Below are 11,469 nucleotides of genomic sequence, written 5' to 3'. Positions count from 1 at the left end.
ATATTTGAGTTATGAGTTTGGCCTTTATTTAAAACAATGTGGAATAGTTTCACATCTCACGCCACCTGGAACACCATGGCGTAATGGTGTGTCTGAACGTTGTAACCGCACTTTATTAGATATGGTGCAACCTATGATGTCTCTTACCGATTTACCACTATCGTTTTGGTATTATGCATTAGAGAGAACTGCATTCACTTTAAATAGGGCACCATCAAAATACATTGAGACGATGCCTTATGAACTGTGGTTTGCCAAGAGACCAAAGTTGTCATTTCTTAAAGTTTGGGGCTGCGATGCTTATGTGAAAAAGCTTCAACCTGATAAGCTCGAACCCAAATCGTAGAAGTGTGTCTTCATAGGATACCCAAAGGAAACTGTTGGGTACACCTTTTATCATAGATCCGAAGGCAAGATATTCGTTGCTAAGAATGGATACTTTTTAGAGAAGGAGTTTCTCTTGAAAGAAGTGAGTGGGAGGAAAGTAGAACTTGATGAGGTAATTGTACCTTCTCCCGAATTGGAAAGTAGTTCATCACAAAAATTAGTTTCAGTGATTTCTACACCAATTAGTGAGGAAGCTAATGATGATCATCATGAAACTTCAGATCAAGTTACTACAGAACCTTGTAGGTCTTCCAGAGTACGGTCCGCACCAGAGTGGTACGGTAATCCTGTTCTGGAAGCCGTGTTACTAGACCATGATGAACCTATGAACTATGAGGAAGCAATGATGAGCCCAAATTCCGGTAAATGGCTTGAGACCATGAAATCTGAGATGGGATCCATGTATGAGAACAAAGTGTGGACTTTGGTGGAGTTGCCCGGTGATCGGCAAGCCATAAAAGTAAATGGATCTTCAAGAGGAAGACGGACGCTGATAGTAGTGTTACTATCTATGAAGCTCGACTTGTCGTGAAAGGTTTTCGACAAGTTCAAGGTGTTGACTACAATGAGATTTTCTCAACTATAGCGATGCTTAAATCCATCCGAATCATGTTAGCAATTGCCATATTTTATGAAATCTAGCAAATGGATGTCAAAACTGCATTCCTTTAAATGGACATTTCTTAAAGAAGAGTTGTATATGATGCAACCAGAAGGTTTTGTCAATCCTAAAGGTGCTAACAAGGACTGAGAGCTCCAGCAATCCATCTGTGGACTGGTGCAAGCATCTCGGAGTTGGAATATATGCTTTGATAAGGTGATCAAAGTATATGGTTTTATACAGAATTATGGAGAAGTTTGTATTTACAAGAAAGTGAGTGGGAGCACTACAGCCTTTCTGATAAGTATATGTGAATGACATATTGTTGATCGAAAATGATGTAGAATTTTCTGGAAAGCATAAAGGAGAGTTTGAAAGAAAGACCTCAGTGAAGCTGCTTATATATTGGGCATCAAGATCTATAGAGATAGATCAAGACGCTAGATAAGATTTTTCAATGAATACATACCTTGACAAGTTTTTGAAAGAGTTCAAAATGGATCAATCAAAGAAGAAGTTCTTGCCTTTATTACAAGGTGTAAAGTTGAGTAAGACTCAAAGCCCGACCACAATAGAAGATAGAAAGAGAATGAAAGTCATTCCCTATGCCTCAGTCATAGGTTATATAAAGTATGCTATGTTGTGTATCAGACCTATTATGTACCTTCCCATGAGTTTGGCAAAGGGATACAATAGTGATCTAGAAGTAGATCACTGAACAGCGGTCAAAATTATCCTTAGTGAGGACTAAGGAAAGGTTTCTCGGTTATGGGATGATAAAGTGTTTGTCATAAAAAGTTACGTCGATGCAAGCTTTTACACCGATCCAGATGACTCTAAGTCTCAATCTAGATATATATTGAAACTAGGAGCAATTAGCTAGAGTAGCTCCATGCAGATCATTGTAGACATAGAATATTTGCAAAATACATATGGCTCTGAATGTGACAGACCCGTTGACTAAATTTCTCTCATGAGCAAAACATGATCACACCTTAGTATTCTTTTTGTGTTAATCACTTAGCAATGTTAACTAGATTATTGACTAGTAAATCCTTGGGTGATGGTCACATGGCGATGTGAACTATGGGTGTTAATCACATACATATGTGAACTATTGGTGTTAAATCACATGGCGATGTGAACTAGATTATTGACTCTAGTGCAAGTGGGAGACTGAAGGAAATATGCCCTAGAGGCAATAATAAAGTTATTATTTGTTTCCTTATTTCATGATAAATGTTTACTATTCATGCTAGAATTGTATTAACCGGAAAGTTAGTACAAGTGTGAATACATAGACAAAACATAGTGTCTCTAGTATGCCTCTACTTGACTAGCTCGTTAATCACAGATGGTTATGTTTCCTAACCATAGACATGTGTTGTCATTTGATGAACAGGGTCACATAATTAGGAGAATGATGTGATGGACAAGACCCATCCGTTGGTTTAGCATTATGATCGTTACAATTTCATTGCTACTGATTTCTTCATGACTTATACACGTTCCTCAGACTATGAGATTATGCAACTCCCGAATACCGGAGGAACACCTTGTGTGCTATCAAACGTCACAACGTAATTGGGTGATTATAAAGATGCTCTACAGGTGTCTCCGAAGGTGTTTGTTGGGTTGGCATAGACCGAGATTAGGATTTGTCACTCCGTGTATCGGAGAGGTATCTCTAGGCCCTCTCGGTAATGCTCATCACTACAAGCCTTGCAAGCAATGTGACAAATGAGTTAGTTGCGGGATGAAGCATTACGGAACGAGTAAACAGACTTTCCAGTAACGAGATTGAACTAGGTATGATGATACCGATGATCGAATCTCAGGCAAGTAACATACCGACGACAAAGGGAACAACGTATGTTGTTATGCGGTTTGACTGATAAAGATCTTCATAGAATATGTAAGAACCAATATGAGCATCCAGGTTCCACTATTGGTTATTGACCGTAGACGTGTTTCGTTCATGTCTACATAGTTCTCGAACCCGTAGGGTCCGCACGCTTACCGTTCGATGACGATTGGTATTATGAGTTTATGTGATATGATGTACCGAAGGTTGTTCGGAGTTCCGGATGTGATCACGAACATGACAAGTAGTCTCGAAATGGTCGAGACATAAAGATTGATATATTGGACGACTATGTTCAGACACCGGAAGTGTTCCGGAGAAGTTTCGGATAAAACAGGAGTGCCGGAGGGTTATCGGAACCCCCGGGGGAAACTAATTGGCCTCGATGGGCCTTAGTGGAGAGAGAGGGGCGGCCAGGGTAGGCAACACGCCCCCTCCCCCTTGAGTTCGAATAGGACAAGGAAGGGGGTGCCCCCCTTTCCTTCCCCCTCTCCCTCTTCTTCCTTCCCCCTCTCTCCCTTTAGGTGGAAACCTACTAGGACTTGGAGTCCTAGTAGGATTCCCCTCTCGGGGGCGTGCCCTAGGAGGGCCGGCTCCCCCTTGCTCCTTTATATACGGGGGCAGGGGGGCACCCTAGAACACACAAGTTGATTGTTTAGCCGTGTGCGGTGCCCCCCTCCACAGATTTCCACCTCGGTCATATCGTCATAGTGCTTAGGCGAAGCCCTGCGCCGGTAACTTCATCATCACCATCACCACGCCATCATGCTAACGAAACTCTCCCTCGACATCACCTGGATCTAGAGTTCGTGGGACGTCACCGAGCTGAACGTGTGCAGATCGCGGAGGTGCCATACCTTCGGTGCTAGGATCGGTCAGATCATGAAGACGTACGACTACATCAACCGTGTTGTCATAACGCTTCCGCTTTCGGTGTATGAGGGTACGTAGACAACACTCTCCCCTCCCGTTGCTATGCATCACCTAGAGATAGATCTTGCGTGATCATAAGAATTTTTTTGAAATTACTGCGTTCCCCAACAACGGGCGTCTCAAACGGGCCTCAAACGCCCGGGCTAACTGGCACCCCTCATATCCAGCCTAAATATGGGGCAGATATGGGGGCGCCCTTGCGCGCCCGTGCACGCATCTCATTTGCACCAAATCTACCCCCAGACCAGTCGGATCTATTTGCTCTATCCTTTCTCCAGCCTCTTGTGTGTCGTCCGTCTCACAGCTCCACCATCGCGCACGCTCCACAGTCGTTCCTAGCCTCTGCGCAGCTAGCTCTGGCAGAGCAGTCCTCTGTCCCGTCATCAGCCGTGTGGGACATCGTCGCCGGCCTAGACGGCACTGCAGTATGTCCGGCAACTCTCTGGCTCCGCCTTGCGCATGATGTGTTCGACACATTGCCTGACCGGATTTTTTATGATTTTATTAGGGAAAACGATGGGTTCCAATGCTTCGTCGGACGAGGAGTATGGACCGACGGAGCTTCATCAAATGATTCAAGATGAGTTCTTGGATTCCTCAAATTCGTGCGAGGAAGTTGACATGATCATGCTCATGAGCATGCAAGAGGAAATGGATCGGCAGTGGAGTATATTCTCAACTTCAAGGGCTCAATCAAAGGGAGAAGAATGATCAACCAGGATAAGGTGTCTGCGGCAAAGCTACCGCGCAGGGACTACTTTGCTCCCATGTCTACTTTTCTGGATGATCCATGGTTTCGTCACTGTTTTCGCATGCGAAAACCATCATTCTTGCGCATTGTTGACGGAGTGGAGGCACACGATGACTACTTCAAACTCACAAGGGATTGCTACGGACAACTCTCTTTCTATGCCAAGTAGAAGTGCACGACTGCCCTAAGGATGCTTGCACTGGGTACTGCCGCACATGTAGTTGGTGCGATGGTCATGATGGGGGAAAGCACGTGCCTGAAGACTACTGTTAAGTTTTCCAGCACCATGGTAGAGGTGTTTGGACCTGAGTATCTCAAAGAACCAAATATGCAGGACACAGAGAAGTTGTTGGCTATTGGTGAGGCAAGGGGGTTTCCAGGATTGCTCGGATCAATTGGTTGCATGCATTGGCAATGGAAGAACTACCCTAAAGGTTTGCGGGTAATGTATGAAGGTCACACCAAAGAGGCCACCATCATACTAGAAGCAGTGGCATCACATGACTTATGGATTTGACATGCTTTGTTTGAAATGATGGGTTCTCACAACGACATCAATGTGCTTCAACGATCTCCGGTGCTCAGGAGGCTTTGCAATGGGGAATCACTGTGGTCCAACTACACCGTCAACGGCCGAGATTACAACATGGGATACTATCTTGCCAATGATATCTATCCTCAGTGGGCAGCGTTTGTGAAGCATATCCGAACCGCGTGGCAATAAATAGAGCACTTTGCAACAATGTGGGAAGCGGCTAGGAAGGACGTGCAGAGGGCATTTGCTGTGCTTCAAGCTTGTTGGGAAATTGTGCGTAGCGCTACAATGATGTGGGAATCAGAAGCTTTGTGTCGGCTGATGACATGTTGTGTTATTTTGTACAATATTGTTGAGTATAATATTTGCTTAGGAAACATAGGATAGGGTAAGATTTATTCTACCTTGTCTTGTACTCCAAAATGACCATATACTCCTAGATATATGCCCATGAGGCTCAAGAAATACAATCAACTATCCCACCTATCCCTCTCTATCCCTTCGAACATGGTATCAGACTAACCGATCCAAACCCTAGCCGCCGCCCGTCGCTTCCGCCCCGCGCGCCGCCCCTGAGGCTGTCGGCCTCCATGACCCCCAACGGGGGCTGCACTGCCCATACCTAGGGTTTGTCTGCTGGTCGTGTTGATCGGCTGCCCTAGAGAGTCTTTTTCCCAAGCCCTTGCTCCACGTTTTTCTCTCTCCCGCCGGTCATCTTGATCGGCATTTCTTTTTGGTTTTCCGATCTAAGATCAGTTTGCGTCGCCCACCACATCTGTCGACCCCCGCGGGCCTCTATTTCGACCCCGGCGCGACCAGCCGGCCTCTCCTACGACACGGCGGCCACACGCGCCAAGGCGGCCTGTCAGGGCCAGCCGGCGTCTGTGTGTCATACCGCCCGTCGCCCTGCGCTGGCTGTCACCGCCCTGCTCCGACCGGGACTCCTGCATCGCCCCGACCCGTCAGCCCATCACAGCCGCCCCGCGCGCGCCAGCCCGCCCGTCAATATATGTCGGTCTCGTCCCGGGCTCCGTCGGGCCGCTGCGTCAGGCTCGTCGGCTGACCCGAGCTCGGGCGCCGTTGCTCCGTTGGTCGCTCGGGCCTCGCTACTTGGGCGCCGGCGCTGCTTTTGCAGCCTGGGTGCCGGTGTTGACCCGCTCATCCACACATCGTCCCACTCTGTCTATCGTCTGCGGTTTCATCTCAGACTCTGCTACCACCCCGCCTCCACCGAGCGGCGTCCCCGACCTCGCCCGTGATCGGCTTGATCACCCGCTCGCCGCAGCGATCTACCCCATCAACGTCGCCCGCCCGTCCTAGCCCGTCGATTGTGCGCGCCTCCCAGGTCCCTTGAAGATCGTCCCCGAGTTCAGCGCGCCCGTCCGACGATCGAGCAACGGGCTACAACAGCATTGCCCCACTGGGCCACAGCGCTGCTGCCCCATGGTTCTCCTCGTGGCTGCATCGACTCGCGCGTTGCCACTACGTCGCCCCTAGGGGGCATAGTATCGCAATACGTGGTCCCAACCGCCGCCCTGAGGCCGTCCCCGCGGTTGCACCGACCCGGGCTCCGCCGATGCGCCTCCCCTTCGGGTTGTAGCATCGCGGCATGCAGTCCCTGCTGCCGTCCCGAGGTCTTCCCGCCGTTGCCCCGACCTGCCTGCTGCCGCTGCATCGTGTTGGGAATCGTTGCATGGAAAACAATTTTTTTTCTACGCACACGCAATGATCTATCCATGGAGATGCATAGAAACGAGGGGGAGAGTGTGTCTACGTACCCTCGTAGACCGTAAGCGGAAGCGTTTCACAACATGGTTGATGCAGTCAAACTTCTTCGTGCTTCAACCGATCAAGTACCAAACGCACGGCACCTCCGCGTTCTGCACACGTTCAGCTCGGTGACGTCCCTCGCCTTGTTGATCCAGCAAGACGTCGAGGTAGTAGATGAGTTCCGTCAGCATAACGACATGGACGGTGATGGTGAAGTGGTCTCCACACGGCTTCGCCTAAGCACTACGAAAATATGACCGGGGGTGTAAACGGTGGAGGGGGCGCTGCACACGGCTGGGCAATTGTTTGTTGTGTGCTGGGCGCCCATCCTCCTCATATATATAGGTGGGGGAGAGGGGAGAGGCCAAGGGGCGCCCCAAGTAGGTCTGAATCCTACTTGGGCTCCTGCCCTTGGCCGCGCCCCCTTGCCATGTTTGTCGGAGGGGGAAGGAAAGAGGGGGGGAGAGGGAAGGAAGGGGAAATCCTATTCCACTCTTTCCTTTCCTTTCCCCTCTTTCCTTCTCCTCCTAGGCCAGCCCATATGGGGCACAACAGCCCCTTGTGGCTGGTGCGTTTCCCCTCTTGTCCCATAAGGCCCATATCTTTTGTCGGGGGTGCCCGGAACCCCTTCCGGTGACCCGATAAGTACCTCGTACCCCCCGAAACACTTATGGTGTCCGAATAACCTCGTCCTATATATCATTCTTTACCTCTCGACCATTTCGAGACTCCTCGTCATGTCTGTGATCTCATCCGGGACTCCAAACAACATTCGGTCACCAAATCACATAACTCATATAATACTATATAGTCATCGAACGTTAAGCGTGCGGATCCTACGGGTTCGAGAACTATGTAGACATGACCGAGACACCTCTCTGGTCAATGACCAATAGCGGAACCTGGATGCCCATATTGGCTCCTACATATTCTACGAAGGTCTTTATCGGTCGAACCATTATGATAACATACGTAATTCCCTTTGTCCATCGGTATGTTACTTGCCCGAGATTTGATCGTTGGTATCTTCATACCTAGTTAAATCTTGTTACTGGCAAGTCTCTTTACTCATTCTATAATACATCACCTCGTGACTAACTCCTTAGTCGTTTGCTTGCAAGCTTATGATGTGTATTACCGAGAGGGCCCAGAGATACCTCTCTGATACTCGGAGTGACAAATCCTAATCTCGATCTATGTCAGCTCAACAAACACTTTCGAAGATACCTGTAGAGCATCTTTATAATCACCCAGTTATGTTGTGATGTTTGATAGCACACAAGGCATTGCTCCGGTATCCGGGAGTTGCATAATTTCATAGTCGAAGGAATATGTATTTGACATGAAGAAAGAAATAGCAATAAAACTGAACGATCATTATGCTAAGCTAACGGATGGGTCTTGTTCATCACATCATTCTCTTAATGATGTGATTCCGTTATCAAATGACAACTCATGTCCATGGTTAGGAAACCTTAACGATCTTTGATCAACGAGGTAGTCTAGTAGAGGCTCACCAGGGACATGGTATTTGTTTATGTTCTCACACATGTATTTAAGTTTTCGATCAATACAATTCTAGCATGAATAATAAACCTTTATTATGAATAAGAAAATATAAAATAATAACTTTATTATTGCCTCTAGGGCATTTTTCCTTCACGTCGCCCCTCAGGCTGTGGCACCGCGGCCGTGGTCCACCGTCATCTCCGTGCGTCAACTTCCCGTGGTATGTGCGGCGCGGCCTCCCTTGGCGCGGCAACGCCACCGTCCGCACCAGTCTTCATCGCGATATCGGGTTCCTCGCCTACTTCGAGCATCGCCGCCGTGCTCCTAACCTAGCCGTTGCCGCTCTTCTTCGTTCGCGGCCGCTACCCCCGTAGCCGCCGCCACCCGTCCACCTCCTTTGTCTTCGCCAACCACCAGCCCATTACCATCATTGCCGTCATCTTCCCCGATCACTTCGTCTACTCCGACCATCGTTGGTGACATCGGCCCCCCACGCCGATTGGCGCCTGAACCGTCGTCGAGTATACTTCTCTGCTGGCCCCTCCGACTCCTAGACATGGCTTACAGCTCGTGCAGGTCCCTCATTTACGCATGCCCGTTGCTGGCAGCACCGATGCATGCCTTCGTCCATGACATGTCCCCGGGCGTGGCAAGCCTGGTGCGGCGCTTCGTCAACTTCGTCTTCGTCCGTCTACACATGCCCAGTGCTGGCAACACCAATGCGTGCCTTCATCTATGACGCGTCCCCGGTTTTGGCAAACCGGCGCCCGACGCCTCGTCAACACCGTTCTCTACCCTGCGCACACTACTTCGACACCACTACACCCATGACTAACTCGACGCCTCCCTAAGCACGCGGCTCCACGGCGACATCCTCGACACCGGCTACCCCGACTCGACATCGACCACGGCATTCTTCGCACAGCTACCTCGACCACGGCTACATTAGCCACGCTCTCGGCTACCTCGACAAAACAAAGGGCTAACGCCTTGCTTGAGCAACCTCGTCGGTTTCAATCCAGCCACGACTTGCGCGATGAATCGACCGTTATGACTGTGTGGGGGGGGGGGGGTGTCCATCGGCTTGGCTTCGGATTCTTCTCCAGTCTCACCGTCTGCATTGCTACCATTTTGACTGCATATGGGGATGTTGAGTATAATGTTTATACCTCTCTATCCCTTCGAACAAATATGATTGTCGAGAATGAGGGTGATGGTGTAGCTCAAACTAATGATTTTGAAGCACGTGGAGAACAAGTTGAAATCCCAGAAGATTAAGATGCAACTTAGCTTATGAACTTTCTGCAGATGCATCAGAATCTTCGAGATAATCAGATGCACATGCAGCTATTCGTTGATCTTGTGAAGCACATGTGGACCCACAATGAAAACCAAGAAGCTAATGTTTGAGTTGTGCACTTAAAATAAATTTTATGTAAACACTATCTATGCTCGATACCAGCATTTGTTATTTACGTGCTACATTGGCTTGTATGATGGACGTGCATGGATTTGAAAGTCCGGATTTGAGATATGTGAATGTCGGAAGCGAAATATAAGGGTCCATCCGGATGCGTTCGGTGGCGTGCGCGGGCGCGTCCGCAAACATATGGAGGATCGGGTTTGCCAAGTCCCATTGTAGATAGTGTGACAACGCAAAACTCCATCTAGATAACTCACGAGAGGGACAGCTGCATGCAGTCAGTCCCTAGCAATAGCATGGATGGACAAACAAAGGCCTTCATCATGCACCCTATCACACATGCGTGTGGATCCATCTGTGGACGGTGGACCATTTCCATATATCGCCTGCCGATTTCGAAACTTGCCCCGGCCGTAGCGGCGAAGAACGATCACACATGACATGCGTGTGGATCGATCTGTGGACCATTTCCATATATCGCCTACCGATACCGAGACCTTGCACCGGCCGTTGCGCCGAAGAACGAGAAGGACATCCCCTGCGGCGCCCCTGAATGCCACACGAGACAGTGGCAGACGGCCATAACGCCGGCGCCAGCTGCACGCTGCTGCCCGGCGCTGCGGCGCCCTGGCACCAGCGATCCATGGCCACTCGCGCAAGCCAAAGATCGCACCCATCCATGCATATATCCAGGCGTGCGAGCGCGGGCGCGGCCGCGGGCGAGCGGCGCAGGTCACGGCATGCTGCGACTGAAAGGGGAGCGGCCAGGACCCCGCAAACGGAAACCCACATTTACGCCACGCCTGCTAGCTCGTACAGTCGTACCTCGTCTACGTGCGTGCGTGAGTGCCCAGGCGCGGCAGCGGACATGGCTGGCTCGAGGTCTCTCGAGTCTCGACTCTCGATCAAGCAGGCGCGGGATGTAGTACGTACACCTGCATGTAATGCGAGTGTGACTGTGAGTATGTCGCGCCGAGGCTAGCTACGTGTGCGCCGCGGCGTGCCCGTACTTCGCTTGAGGCCTGAGCCCGTGCACGGCATGCCGGTCGCCGCGATCAGTTGCCACGAGGTGGCGGGGCCATATGTACGTTCTCCGCTTCCCGGACACATGGTCCGTGCAGCCCGTGCACACCGTGCCGGTCCGGCCGAGACCCGATCCCGGCTCAAGCTGGACTGGACATGATTTGATTGATAGTGTGTTTCATATGTTTAACTTTTGTTTGCATGTGGGTTGCAACAAAGGTCTGTTTATGTTCTTTAGTCGTAATCTATGTGGGTTGCAACTGATGTTTAGCAAAACTGAAAACTTAAAGGAACAGTAACTCCACTTCGATCCCCAAAAAAGGTATTAGTAAATTGTTTGATTATTATTATTATTCCGTTGTATACAATAACTATACACATACACAATGTTTAAAAAGTCGAAAGGAAAGCAACAGATTCACCTCAATCCAAAAATTATGCAAAGGTACAAGTAACAAAAATCAAATGAAAGAATCCACCCTTGAATAAAACGGAAATATGCACGTGCTGAGGCACGCACCTGCCAAGCCCTGCATGGACGCTGCATTCCATCACGATTCGTGAAGTTGTTGAATCCCGCATGAGGTCACAGTAGTTGAATCTCGCACGAGGTCTCATCACAATCGATATCCTTTTGAAAGGTATTACGAAAAGTTTTCCTTTAGGCTGGAGA

Source organism: Triticum aestivum, chromosome 5B, assembly GCF_018294505.1.
Source record: "Triticum aestivum cultivar Chinese Spring chromosome 5B, IWGSC CS RefSeq v2.1, whole genome shotgun sequence".
Classification (NCBI taxonomy): Eukaryota; Viridiplantae; Streptophyta; class Magnoliopsida; order Poales; family Poaceae; genus Triticum; species Triticum aestivum.
This window is presented reverse-complemented; position numbering follows the sequence as displayed.